Here is a 15,466-nt window from a genome sequence, read left to right as displayed (position 1 = left end):
ACGGTAAGCTTACGGTAAGCGTACGGTAGGAAAAAAAAAAAAAAAAAAATGAAAATCAGATTTAAGTGTTTAGATATTAGGGGGCTCTAAAAAGAGCCGTTGTGTTTATGAAATGATTTTTTAGTGGTACCTACAAGTAAGTACCGATGCAGAGTCTAAGGTTCAAGAGGAAGACTCTGTTCCCTTCATCATTGAAGTGCACACCATCTCCTCTATAAATGTCTTGCATGTCATAACGCAAGTTGTTGTGGTAAATGGCACCCATACCATAGTCACGGAGGAAAGCAGAAACAGATTTGTTGACGTGCTTTCTTGCTTTGTCATCGCACCGCGTGCCCACCGTGCGTGCACGGCACTAACTGCGTAAAGTGGGCGCGCGGTGCGCGAAGCGCACCGCGTGCTCACTGTGCGCGCACGGTGCGCGAAGTGCACCGTGCGCGCACCGAACGAACTGCGTTAAGTGGGCGCGCACGCCACGAATGGCGTAAAGTAACTTAGCATTTAAAAAACCGTACAAATTCACTGAAAAAACCATAGGTTTCACACACGTTATAGTTAGGAATTAGCATTTAAAAAACCTTGCAAATTCACTGAAAAAACCATAGGTTTCACACATGTTATAGTTAGCGGAAATTTTACTGATAAAAAACCAATGAAATTCCCCCGTTATAGTTAGTGCAGGCAACTATAACTCACGCGACCGCAATCTTCTGCTGATGACATATGTGTCTTTATGAAAAAAAAATATTTGTAATATATGTATAGCTAAAAATGTATGGAAGAAGACATGGGCAAATAAGTGTCTAAATACAGTATTAGCATCAGCAGAGGATTGCGGTCGCGTGAGTTATAGTTGCCTGCACTAACTATAACGGGGGAATTTCATTGGTTTTTTATCAGTAAAATTTCCGCTAACTATAACATGTGTGAAACCTATGGTTTTTTCAGTGAATATATATATATATATATATATATATATATATATATATATATCTCACACTTAGACTAAGCCCATAGTAATGAAGATAATTTGGATACCTATACTGTCAATAGAATCTTAACATTTTATAGAAAAAGGTATAGAAAAAGTGAATAGAAGAAGGGAATAGAAAAGGGGTGAGGGTAGGGAAAATCTGAGTGTTGATAAATATATATGAACACAATTCAGGAGTGTGTGAGTATTGCAATACTACGTGCATAGATGAACACATCATGTCAGTCAGGTAATGCTACCTATTGTTTACAGCAAGGCAAATAATGCTTAAATAAGACAATAGACTTATATAATTCAAGGAGGCTTTAGAACCACTTAATAGTTATTGAAGTCCACATTATTCCTGATTACAATCTGAATAAATACAAAGTAATAGGTTGCCATATTAAACTCCTCTTAATGTACAAATTTGGGGAACAGAAATTGGCCAAATTGACTCTATGGTTATAGCATATACGGTTCTATCATGCTTAAGAAGAAGTGTTTTTAGTGTCCTTCCAATTTGCTGTGATACATTGCAATGCAATTGCTACAATTAAACCTACCATTCAACCCTTCATTGTAAGTACCTTCCAATCTGAGAACAAGCTACCCAAAGTAATATTTTGGAACAAAAGAAAAACACTAGTTTTCATATTTTCATTGTTCAAGGTCTAGGGACTTATAAATCATGTGTAACAAATCAACTTTAATACAAGAGCATGGCTGTTAAGAATTGGATTATTATTTGGAGTGAGAGACTGCCCACATCAAGGAGTAATTATAGCTCTTGTCAGGATGATCCCTTATAGTAAAAAAAAATGTACACCCTGGTAGGTATGGCACAGAGCAGAATGGCTTACCTGAATGCAATCTGTAAAGTATTTATGCAGTATGAACACAGTAATAAAGTCAAAATGCAAATCAACAAAAGTCCCAATCCAAATTAGGAAAATAGGCTAAAATTTAGAAAACAAACACACCAAAAGTAGAAAGAGCACCAAGAAACGTTAAGCACCAGTGATAGTCAATGCTTTTGGTAGACCAGGACCAATGTGCAATTTCAGGTTGACCCCAATGGAGCCCTGGTGGGATACATCAACTGGATTGATCCCGGTGAAAGTCTGGAAACCAGAAAGCTCAAAAACATTTCTAAATCTCATCTGTTTGTAAGAAAAGTTTTCAAAAGTTCCCAAGCTTTTGTGACCCAACAACCACATGGAAGCCCTTCTAAAACCCACAGGTCTTCAGGAGAGGCACATACAGACTCACAAGGTTTTAGCCAGAAGCCAACAGGAGGGTCTAGTCTAGGTCCAGTTGCCAATGGCAGGCCGGTTACATCCAGAAGAAGGCTCCTTGAAGCTTGTTGTCTCTCTGTAGCCATACAGAATGTCAGCCTACCGACCTTTGGAGTCCACTATCTATCAAAAGGGAGCAAGTTCGGTCACTTTTGATCTTCCGCAGGTCCAGAAAGTGATCTGAAGTGGGTGCCCGGAGGTGCCACATTTATGCCTACCACCAGGTATTGGTTGGGTGACGCCTTAGCCAATGAAGTTCCTGGAACCCCCTACGCAAAGTTTCAGTATTTCTTGTTTGCTGTACTGCAAACAGGCCAAAATGCGATGTGCCAAGACATTTTCAAGATGACAAATGTGTTTAGCCACACTAAACTTGGGCACTGGGTGTGTGTGTGTGTGTGGGAGTGTCATAAGGAAATCACTAATGTCCTCCAATAGCTAACACTAAAATCTAATTTGAAGTAGCACTGTACCCATAACAAATCCAGAGACAGACGTCTGTTAGCACAAAAGCTGTGAGCACATATATAAATTCGAAAAAGTTGTTTAAATATTTTATAATTAAATAAGTAATATGTTATATTTTTTGATTTTTTACCATTAAGTCATATTGATTTATAATTTAACCATATTAAATAAATACATTTAATTTAACATTGTTTCCTGCAAGGTTTTATTTTAAGTCGCTATCTCCATTATTTTCTATGGCTGGGTGTTGCAGTACTAGTGTTTGGCTATGCGTGATGTTGGACTTTACTGTTTCTGGTATGGCAGTAGTAACTTACACTTGTAAATTTGGCTCCACCCAATTTTCAGCAGGTGGAAATGTGCAAGTCTACAATTTTGAATAACTTTACACTCAGCTAGCCAAAAGTAGTAAAGTTACCCAAAAGTGTAAGCGAAGATTACATATGTAAATTACTCAGAAGTGTAAGTTACATTTGTGACTAGCACAGTATGTTGGGAGTTACCAGGGACATTATTCTAATCCTTTTTTTTCCTCCAGCAGCTACTATTAATTTTACATAGAACATACTGTTTACAGAAAGAACCAGGCAGATCATATATCTCCTTTAACTTATGAAAGGGGAGCAATAAATCATCACCTAAAAATGGCAAATCCAATTAAATCCCTTTGACTTCCATTGAGGTTAGTAGAAAACCCTATGAATATGCTTTAATTTTCATATTGAACCATAAAGTTACAAAATTGCTCTTACTCTGTGAACTTAAATGTTAATATTTGTGTTAATAACCTGCAAGTGTTAATGATGAGAGTAGAGATTGATTTGGGTTTATGGGACATGTGAAGAAAAACACAAAAATCTATCCACAGCAGCTCATGTGCGAATATACAAGTTGTGCGCTCTAAATAACCAAAATGTGGATTGTCAGAGGGAAAAAAGAAGAATGATATTTATAAAAATCAGCTAACTTTACCACGTCAACATTATTTGAAAGATAACCTTTTGCCTTTTTCTGGTTCGATAGTAATTTAGAAAGGTACTTATCAATAGTCTCAAACAAGGCCCTCTGTAATGATTGGTAACATGAACAGTGTATAAATAAAAATAGGTGTGAGTGTCATCATAATGGAAACATGAAAACAGACACCAAAACAGACATAATGTACACCACTTCAATGCCAAGTATACTAATTGTCATTTAATATCCTCCAGATTAAAGGTAATTGATTCTTTTGTTGACCAACGACCAAATGAACAATGGCATTTTGCATTTGCAAAAGGTCCAGTTCACAAAATCTTGTGTTTGTGACCGCAGAAAGACCGTTTGGTATGTAAGAAACCCAAATTGCATTTCTGTATCACATCCCCAAATTGCAATATGGATTTGCGACTAAGGGCCTGATTATGATGTCGGTTGGAAACTAAACCGCCTAACTCCTTGTCGGATTCAGTTCTGACCGACTCGTGGTCTGCGGTTCCTCCCGACCGATTATGATGCTTCCAAGCACCATTCAGAAGGACTCCTACTGACTTTAATGGGAGCCTGTGTTCTGACCAACAACACAGGCTCCTATGGGGAAAATGGATGTCAGCAGAAAACCTTGCACCCTGTTGTGGGCACCCCATGGTGCCATCCACACTGTGCATGGTCTTACAGGGGGTCCCTTGGGTACCCCCTCAACCCTCAAACTGGAGGACTCCTGCTAGGGGCCCCCAAAGTCAGTTTCCAACAGCTTTTACGTGTCGGACAGACTGAGTTTGGAAGGCTGTCGGAATCCGACATCGTAATCGGTCGGTTAGAAATCCTTTCCAATGAGCTGTATGAATCGTATCCGACTGACTCGGATTCTCCAAATGTCGGTCGGAACTGATTCGGAATGATTGAACGCTTCCCCTTCTGACCGCAAGCATCGTAATCTGTCAGTCGGAAATGTTTCCGACCGAGTCTGGCGGATGGGTTCCGACACAATCTAGGAGAATCTGACTGTAGGTTGGAGGCTTTCCGACGGACATCGTAATCAGACCCTAAATGCAGAATCAGTATTTGAAAAGGGCATGTGTAGGGCGTCCTTTCCAAAAACCGATTCATAATGGGATGTATTAATGTTTTGTTACTGAAATGCAGTCACAAAACATTAATATTTTACCGACTACATAAATGTAGTGTTAACCTATTCATAAAATAGCGAAGGGGTCCTAAAGGGACCACTTCCCATTTGCAAATAGATTAATGCTAAATTCTTTGGGAATTTAGACAAAAACACTGCAGATTTTGTGAATTTTGACAAAAACATTTTTTACGTGTTGTCAGTGGTCTCATAATCTTAAAAAATTAATTTTTTTCAACACATCCCATTTCCCTTTAAGGAAAATGGGCTGCATTAAAAAAAATTATTGCCGTATTTAAAAGCAATCAGAGACATGGTGGTGTGCCTAACCCTGCAGGCCGCCATCTATGTTGTGCATCATAGTAGGTTGTAGTTTGCAACCTACCTTATTAATATTCATGAGGTAGGTCCAAGTACGATGGACTACTATTCAGCATTTTGCAAACTGTTTTATTAATACATAGGTTGATTTTCAAAATACCACAGTGGTTGCAAATTGAGACCAGTATTTTACAACTAGTTCTTCGTACATTTGGCCCCAAATAACTAAGTACTTGACTTTGTGTCAAAATCAAATTATAATGTTTAGAAGTGGATATAAGACAAAATTATATTTTTTGATTCATCCACATTTAATTTTTAGCCATAAACATTGGAAAATGAATCCACTTACTAAAAATGGCTCAAATACTTACAACTAGATTTCGTCAGCATATGCAAAGTACAGTTAATTCACTGTAATTTACTGTCATGAAAAAAGCCTGCTATATCATTCCTCTGTTTATTCTTATATAAAAATGTCTTTAAGTCTGCAATAATTAGAAGTAGTGAGGGGACATTCCAAATCGTGTTGCTCTTCTTAGAGTAAAGAATGGAGAAAGTAAGTCATTAATGAAAACCAAAGCCTTCAAAAGGTCATATAGGTGTGACATGTACATCAAACATTTTGGACCAGTAGCACGCCATTTTTAGATCCTGAAAGGTATTGCCAACCCACTCAGTCAAATGTTTTCTTTCTGCGTCAAGTGCGATAGCAGCCAATGGGGAGGGCATACTGGACGACTTGTCGGCCTATATTAAAAAAAAGGACTTGGCATTATTTGATGATGATCTCCTATTATTGATACCTGATTGCTCAGGTCCAATTAGATTAGGTAGGAACAAATCAAGTCTCAGACCTGACAACTTAGCATATAACTTGCTCTCCAAGTTAATCAGAGACAATGATTGGTAGTTTTTACAGAAAGTCACATTTTGCCTTCTTTAGCAATTACACAAATCATCGCCTTAAGAAAGGAACCCCTTAGTGTCAGTCAGTCAAACCACTTTATTCGGCTAACCAAAGCCATAAAAGTACACCACAGTGAGCAATACATAAAAAACTGATGAAAAAATGTATTTATATATTTAGAGTCTCTTTCAATATACCGCATACAAACAATAAAATAATGGCAATAAAAACAAATGACTTATAATTCAATTAATCATGCAGTAAAAGCAATTATATCTATGTATAAAATCAATCTTCACTTTAAAATATTTTGCCCCGTTCCTTCCTATGTGTGACTGCCGCCACCAAGGAATTCGCAACATTAAAAATCTCCCATGGGTTGTTTAACAACTGCATATATAGCAAGGCTGTTCTGACTTGCACAAATCCCTTCCCCTTAAAAATGGGTCTTAAAAACGTTCTCCTCATAAAGTTAAAATGTTCACAAAACATTGTAAAGTGCATGGTGTCCTGCAAAGAAAAATTATCACATGTACAGGGCCCTAGGTCTTTTACCCTGCTCCAACCCTGCACATCTGCTAAAAGTCAATGGATAAGATTAAAATGGAACTTAATTAGAAGAAATAGATGAAAAGGTTTTGTAACGATAAACAAATACGGTTCGATCCATGGGACTGTCTTTAACAGCAAATATGCTCTCACCGTGGGTTTGCCAATCTCCAATGCCTCTCTCTCGACAGACAAAATATTTAAGAATTGGGCTTTAACCCATGCCACATCCTCTTTCACAATTTTTTCCAGTGTAGCAAAGAGTTCCGGTCGCCCCAATTTTCCAAGCATTGACTTGACGTATTGTAACCATTGGATTTTACCCACGTTGTCCAACGCTAAGCAGTCCCTCAGGTTTTCTCTGTTCAGTCCAAGTTCAGAATTAATCCATGTCTTTAGCCAACAAATCATAGGACACGTGCCAATTTGATCCTCAACAAAGCCACTGCCCAGCCTTTGGTGAATAGCAAAAGTAGAGGTAGAATTGGGGACCGCCAGGAGATATCTCATACATTTATTTTCAACTTGCTGAAGTTACATTGCGGATTTATATCCCCAAATCGCAGACCCATACGATGCTATTGCAATGCTTTTAGAGCCATACATTTTAAGAAAGGCTTCGCTCCCAATCGGGAAGCAAAACCTTGAATGGCAGCTGTGAACCTCGAAATAACAAGTTTTTTTGCCCTTATCTGGGGAATCCAGGAGCCTCTTTCATCAAATAAAACTCCCAAATAGGGGAAAGAGGAGACCCTTGACAGCTCGACTCCTTCACAATAAAAAGTTTTACATTTTTGTTGGCCTCTGCCCCATTGTCATCGTATGCGATTTGGTTTTATTGACAATAAGGTCCAGGGATTGCATAAAAGATCCAAAGGAATCCGAAAGTTTCTGCAGACCAACTGCAGTGCGGGCCAAAAGAACCGCATCATCCGCGTATAGGAGAGCAGGAATAACCCTGTCCCCTATACGTGGAATGTCTAAAGTGGCGGTGCTAAGGAAGATATTTAAATTATTTATATATAATAAAAAAAGCAGAGGGGCTAAAATACAACCCTGACGAACCCCTTTGTCAATTTTAAACTGCTTCGTGCATTTACCATCTTGGTTGACTCTGACCCTAGCATAAAGATCCTTATGGAAATCTGCTAAAAAATAGACTATTCAGCGGTCCATTCCCATGTCCATCTATATTGGCCATAACGTTGTTCTATTTACTAGGTGAAAGGCTGAAATCAGGTCCATAAAGGCCAGCTGCAGAGTACCTTGTTTCGCCACTGTATATTTCTCTAACAAAAGGCGCAGGTTTAAGAATTGATCTATTGTACTTCTACCTTTTCTAAAACTATATTGACAATCTATTAAAACTCCAGAGTCGTCCAACCAATCGGAAAGTTTATTTAAAAAACTCTACCTAAAATCTTCACCACTGAATCAATCAAGGAAATAGGTCTGTACAAGCTGGGTCACCGCTCTGCCCCTTTTTGAATACTGGGATAATGGTCGAGAGAGACCAGGAAGGCGGAAATCCGTGCTTACTAGCCATGTGTAAAAGATTAGTTATAATTTTCGCCCAGAGCTGTGGCCTTATTTTATATAAATCGGCCGGGACACAATCTAGGCCAGGGGCCTTATTGCTAGTCATTTGTACAATAGCTGCCTCTACTTCAGTTTCCATAAAAGTCAATGATGTGTTACCTCGAGTTAAAACAAAAGTATTTGGGGAGACCATCACAACTTGAGATGCTCCATAAACAGTATTAAAATGGGAGTACCACTGATCCTCAGTAATGTTACATTCTAAGGGAGTGTTATTAAGTCCCGTAAAAAAGGGCTTATTGACTATAGCCCAAAATCTTGCACTACCCCTATTGACCTCAACCAAAAGCAGGTCATTCCACACCTCTTCTTTAATTTCCTGCTTGCGGCGATTAATCGTACATTTATTGGACTTTCTCAATTGGGCTACAAGGGTACGATCTCTAGGGACCTGCTTCAGGGCAGAAATAAGCTTTTGGTGGGCTTTCAAGCACTCTTTATCAAACCATTTCTCCCCCAAATTAATATAACGTCTGCTCTGGATTGTTAGGCCCAAAGCCACCTGTGCACATATCTCTTCAAATGCCAATAAAACCTCTGAGCCCTTATCTCCAGGATTAAGACATATATTAAAACTCTCATCCTCTTTAAGCAATAAGTCTTGAAGGAAAGACTCCGGGATTATACTGGTCCATTTTAGCCTCCGTCCCTGGTCTGTGGTCCTTACATGTAAACTGGTGGGTAATTGTCCCTCTTTCTCTTTAAGGCCAATTGACTCACATAACTCAAGTGTAATAGGATTATGGTCACTATAGTCAGGCCAGATCGCACCATACTTAATGGCTTGGGGTGATAATACCGGAGAAATACAAATACAATCAATTATAGAATCCTACCCCCTTGCCTTAAAAGTAGGGATCTTCCTCCCCGTAATGTTTGTGTTTGGCTGGCACAAGTCAACTGCCGCCAGGAGATCCTCCAGGCATTCTCCTTGTGGACTATGCTCAAAGTGGCAACTAAGGGGATCCTCTGGGCCTAAATAGTCTCCCACAAAACAATCCTTCAGACACAAGTGAACATTAAAATCTCCCAAGATAAAATTAGAATAAGAAGTGGTCTGTTTGAGTCTATAATCAATTAAAAAACCTTTTAGGCTACTTAAATACTCATTTAAAAATCCAACCTCCGGTGAGTTGTGGAAATTTACTATTAACAATTTCATAGAATTAACTTTATTAATTTCTGCAGCCAAGCAATTGGTAGAACCGGTATACACCGCACAATGTTTTCCCATCATCTTTAGTGATATTAGGGTCAAAAGTTCCCCCTTTGCTCTCCCCGAGGCTGAGGGCCGCGCTGACACAAAGTATGATTTATAACCATCCAGCCAGAAATTATCTTCTCTTTCCCATGTCTCTTGTAAACCCACTATATCATAGGATTTAAGAAAATTAATCCATCTGTGTTCCCTACTTTTCGTTCTAAGTCCTGCAACATTCCAGCTTAAAATCTTACAATTCAAGTTCTCCTCCACCCTCTCCATGGGGGGTCCTTTTTCCCCCTCCTCACCCACTGGGACAAGAGGCTGCAGTCAATCGTTTTCATCCAAGCGGCTCAGTGGGGAAAACCTGTTAGAGCACACTAGGCCATTCCCCATTGTGTCCTCATTTACAGGATTAGACAGTAGTTTGGGGGTAAATGGACCTCTATTTTGAGTCATATTATCAAGCCCTCTATATTGAGTCAAATTATCAAGCCAGTTCATCTCCGCACCCCGTCCCGAAGATGGGTCAACCTTATTTTTCATTTGTGATAAAGTCCCCAACTGGATCCTACCCAAGGTCCTAACCAAGGTCTGATTGCTCTTTGGGGGTGGATAAAAAAACAACAATGGTAGAGCACTTATGCCCCCTGGGCCCACAATTTAACCTCCATTAAACAACAATCCTGCCACCCCTATTTAATCAAAGTTAATAACAATACAATCGCCTTTGTATTTTTTTATCCTCTGTCCTACCCCACCAACACGTCTCACCATTATAATGTGAGCAGAGGCCTGTGCCCCATTTGCTGAGTGTTGTTTGCACCAAAACTTGGTTTTACATAAAAGATCCTCAGTGGTTTCTATCTCATTCATTTTGAGTGGGGGTACTCCTGTGAGCACTGCGACTAAAGGGGTGGCCTCAGGTGGGAGATTGAGTCTAAAATTGTTATATATTTTACAATCCCCCCTACTACCATGGGTCTCCCCTAGACTCTTGGTTTGGTTATTCACCGCCGTAACACAGTCAGGTTGCCTTCGCACATCACCCCCCTTTATATTCTGAATGGCAGTACCCCTAATTGACATACCCTCCTCTGCAGTAACATCTGGGTGTGTGGTGGTACTACTGCCACTTTTATTCTGTACGCCAGTTCCCCTAGATGTTTTACCCTCCTCTACACTAGAACCAAATTGTGCAGTTATGTTCTTGCCACTTTGATTACTCTTCACAATATCAGTCCGTTCCAGTTTCTCAAACAACAGGGTAAATTTCCTATCCATTAGTTCTCTGAACTGGGCTAGTACAGTTCCCAAGGCGCTCTCCACAGCAGAAGCAAGAGCCGAGTCCCCCATACTGTCCCTGCTTTGTGCTGGGGGAGGAATAGCGTTGTCCGTCTGTGTGCAACAGTATTCGTTAAAGGTACTATATGGTTAGCTGCATGGCTCCCTTGTTGCTTTTAGTTTTTGGGTGCCAACACCCCGTTTTCGTTTGGCAGACGGCTCTTTCACTATTGCCTTATCCAAAGGTTTGGAGACCCGTGCTCTGGTGGCTATCCCTAGCCCATTGGAAACAACTATAGAAGGTGTATCACGGGTTGGCAAGAGGGGGGCAAGAGGGGGTTGTAAGCACATTACAGGGTGTGATAGATAAACACGTTAATGGAGCGCCTCCATGGTTAGAAGAACCTAAAGACGAGCGTCTTGGGAGTGATCAACAGTCTAAGGAAAGTTTCCGCTTGGTCATCTCAATTTCATGATGTAATGTACTGGTTACTCCTTTGCTCATGATTAGTCCATTAGTCCACAAATCTCAACCAACAATGCCCCAAGGACCGTATTATACTAAAGAGGATGAAACATGGGGGTTATTGACAGGGATGGAATTAGCTTTGACAGTACCTTGAGACTAATAGGTGCACACAGATGACGATGGTCCAGCGTCAGAGCGGGGTCCCAGCCTAGCCTCGGACGGGAGCAAACAGTCCCACCCTTGGCCCGGGCTGCTGGAGCCCTTCTGCAATTTTAAAGCACCTCCGGACGCGTGCTGCGGGTGTCAGCAGCTGGGGTGGCTGTGAGGGAGCCTGGGACCTGTGGTCCTGTCCTGCTCCTGCTCTCCCCTCCAACGGTGGCCGTCACTGAAGTTACAGGGCTTCCCGAGGTGCGGGAGCCCTGCTGCGATTTTAAAGCACCTCCGCCCGCATGCTGCAGACGTCAGCAGCTGTGGCGGCTGCGAGGGAGCCTGGAACCTGTGGTCCTGTCCCGCTCCTGCTCTTCCCTCCAACGGTGGCACTCACTGAAGTTACAGGACTTCCCGTTCTGCGGGAGCCCTGCTGCGATTTTAAAGCGCCTCCGGGCGTGTGCTGCGGGCATCAGCTGCTGTGGCGGCCACGAGGGAGCCTGGGACCTGTGGTCCTGTCCCGCTCCTGCTCTCCCCTCCAACGGTAGCACTCACTGAAGTTACAGGGCTTCCCACGCTGCGGGAGCCCTGCTGCGATTTTAAAGCGCCTCCGGGCGAGTGCTGCGGGCGTCAGCGGATGTGGCGGCTGCGAGGGAGCTTGGTCCTGTCGCGCTCTTGCTCTCCTCTCCAACGGTGGCACTCACTGAAGTTACAGGGCTTCCCCTTAGTGTACTGTACACAATAAAGGTGTTATACAGCTCAAAGAGCTTGGGCAGTAATATGTTAGAAAACTGGGGGGCATATGTACAAGTCTCTATCGGCACCACAACGTCACTTTTACAGACGTTGTGGTGGCGATAGGGGCAGTGCCTTATGTACAAGGCCGCTTTAAGTCACGTAACCATGTACAAGGGTGGCGTACAATGGAGGCAACACCGAAATTAAAAGCAGATAAATCCTGGTCTTAAGTTGGCGAAATGAGGAGAAATGCATTATTTATCTTCGTTTTTACTTTTCCATATGTGCTGCCTTGTGCAGCACACATGGAAAAAGCAAAATGTCATGGTTCATTTATGTACAGGAAGGTGACCCTTCCTGTACATAAATAGTCTTTTATTAAATAAATAATAAAATGCCTTTTGTCACTTTCATGTGTGCTGCTTGGCATTTTAGGATTGTTTATGTGCAGGCAGGGACACCTTCCTACACATAAACAATCGTCCCCTATAAGCAGAAACCCTTGCACTATGGTGCAAGGGTGCCTGTGTTGGTGCTAAGTTGCTAAACTTCTCACCATCGCAGGGGGAAACGCAAGGCTGCACCACATTCTTGTAAATATGGTGCAGCCATTAGTTTCAGAAGTGGCGGAGCACGGCGTCAAGCCAAGGAGGCTAACGCCGCGCTCCGCCACTTCCTTGTACACATCCCTGAGTGTCAAATTCTAACGAAAAACCATCAGAAACTGGCAATTTTCCCTTATGTTATAGATTTAATGATTTTTAACTCACCTATAGTAAAATCCTCCTTAATTGAGGATAAATCACAACAGTTCAATTAATCTTTCTTAAAATGTGAAAAATAATTGTCAATAGTTTTTGAAGGAGTACTTTCTTATGTATGACGTTTTAGATCAGCAATTCTTAACCTGTTGTTCGCTGACCCCTGGTCAGGGGCTCCATGACTGTTTAAAAAATGAAGCAATATTAAAAGATTAAGAAAGTATATTCTCACTAAAATACAAATTTGAAATTATTTGCCTATTTGTGTGCATTTTTTGAGGTTCACGTAATAGAATTTCTTAGTCTGGTGTCTAACTTCCAACAGGGGTGGATTGGGGTCCACAGAAGTAAAAAATGTAAGAACTGCTGATTTAGATGCTTGTTTCTAAATCTAATTTAAGGACGCCTGAATGCGATTCATTTCTTTTGGGCTGTTTTAGTGATAATCAGGTGAAGAAAACAAGGGACTAGACTGCAGGACAGAGCGCAGTGGCTCTGAACCAGAGGTCACTGGCATGAGTTGGTATGTTCCAAATGTTCTCGGGAACAGGAGAAGGAGGAGGCGACGCTGCACGTATTGTACAAAATGTGGCTCGGTATAAAAGTGCCCGCCTTGTTTTTTACTTCAACATATTCTCTTTCTCAAAGGAAAAAATCAGAGCTTTATAATGGCCATTGAATCAAACTCATATGCCCCTTCTCTTGGGCAGTGGATCTCTGGCACTCTGAATTGCATATTAGATCACCAAGTCAGAGCAGGTGAGGAGAACCACTTACAGCAGCATGGCATTCTGGACGTGATGTTGTCAATTAGTGCCTGAAAAAACAGCCTTTTATGGCACATGACATCAAAATAGAATTAATTAAATGACTGGTTTTTTTTTTAATGTTTGCCCACAAGCAAGCAATTGAGAACTACAATGTCTTAAAGTATAAAGCCTTCCATTACATGCTCAGAGGAACAGACATGGAACCAGCCACAGAGATGCAAAAATGAAGGCAAAAGCAAAGAATACAAAATAAAAATGTCCAGTGGGTGAGGAAGAAAAGGGTCAGTCATAGAAAAATACATATGCATTGAAGAAGAATGAAAAATAGCAGAGCTAGATTAGAAATGACCGAGTGCTGATTTAAATGTAATGAAAAGATTCTTCAAGGCGAATACTTTTTTGAGGCACATTGGAGAGATTTCTTACAGTAAAGTCATAAATAAATATTAAAACTAAGGTTCAGATACTTAATTGGAAAGAAACTAAAATAAAAGTGTAGAAGCAAATAGATGTACCTTTATATTATGGCAAGCCTCCTGGAAACGGACTAGGTAGATTACACAAATGCAATTTTTCACCAACAATATAGAGATTGAATTGTCCCTGGTGAAATATAGTAGAGACATCTGCACCAGCATGTGGAAGGGTATTTAGAAACGACCAGCAGGTGTGAAATTCCATTTATTGCACCTGCCAGGTATGTAATCCAGAAAAGGTGATTTTCCACTTAGGGGACGGAGTCAACTGCAAGCTCCCAACACTGATGGCAAGTGTCATAGTTAAGATTCTGAGGAAATTTGCCAGGTAACAAAATTGGCAATATATAGACGCTTGGGAAAGTGTTGACGTTGTGCACATTTGTTGTGTAATTCAATATTGCCATAGACAGGAGGGAAATAATGCTTTTAGATCATTCCACCTACCGAGAGTAGAATATTCTAAATTAAAAAGGAAAAGAAAAAAGAAACAGAAAGACAGGCTTTGGGACGTGGGAACCAGCCAGTATTGGCTCTCAGCCACTCCATTGTCCTCAGTGGAACTTTCAGCATGCCAATGTTCAATATTTGTATTCTGAATAAACAATGCATTCCTTCTGACAGAGGTATGTATTTTCCCAGTGCTTTGAACAAGTCTCTTGAGATGGCCAGCTTGAATGTAGTCCGCAGGCTGGCAAACAGTGCGTCCATCAACGATCTCCACACCTGTCTACTTACCCAGACACATGCACCAAAATAAATGCTCATGAGTAAGAGAATTACGCTCTAAACGTCGTATGGCTTCATTGGGAGAGTGATGTTGTCATTTTATAAATTAACACAGACTTTATAAGCTGTGCAGAATATATTATTCTAAAAACGCAATATTGAGAGAGTGCTCATTTGAGGCAAAATGTATTCCCTTGAATTGAAATATTTTTATGAATTATGCCCACAATCCACCCGCTTGAATCAATGCCCCGCACAAATGTCATTAGTACAAAACAGGTCCACAACAGCTTCCTGAAAGGTGCATCAGTGGACATTAAACAAAAAAGAATAGCAAACATGTAACACTCACTTGTACCTGGAAGCTCCGGGACAGGTATGTTCAGTAATAAAAGTGCAGTCGGTGGATGCGGTCTCAGGGCTGCGCATCCATTCCTAGCCCTGCCTGTGTGTGGAAAGAGAGCAGTCCCCGGCACGCGCTTAAGAACCTATTGATTGTTTGCACACAGGTAAATGACCTCGCGGACCTAATACCAAAAGTTCAATGGCAGCTAATAATTCTCTCTGCTCCAGCACCAGCAGAGAGATAGCCCGGAGTAAAAGCACTCACTATCTCACAGCGGAATCCCATGCTGTGCCTACCTGTCCAGAATGTTATTAATAAGA

General features: G+C 41.0%; 1 protein-coding gene across 2 annotated transcripts in view; it reads right to left on the bottom strand.

Annotated features, from left to right (window-relative positions):
* The window catches only part of ABCB11 (ATP binding cassette subfamily B member 11), a 431,988-nt gene extending 416,732 nt beyond the window's left edge, over positions 1-15,256 (bottom strand). Inside the window, exon 1 of one of the 2 annotated variants that reach the window (XM_085645365.1) lies at positions 15,153-15,256. The gene's annotated coding sequence lies outside the window, so the exon portion shown is untranslated. The remainder of the gene's footprint in view (positions 1-15,152) is intronic. The other variant, XM_085645366.1, reaches the window with a different exon arrangement.
* Positions 15,257-15,466: the final 210 nt, after the last annotated feature.

Source organism: Triturus cristatus, chromosome 3_1 (assembly GCF_964204655.1).
Source record: "Triturus cristatus chromosome 3_1, aTriCri1.1, whole genome shotgun sequence".
Classification (NCBI taxonomy): domain Eukaryota; kingdom Metazoa; phylum Chordata; class Amphibia; order Caudata; family Salamandridae; genus Triturus; species Triturus cristatus.
Note: the sequence above shows the minus strand (reverse complement) of the source record. Positions and strands in the feature narration are given on the sequence as shown.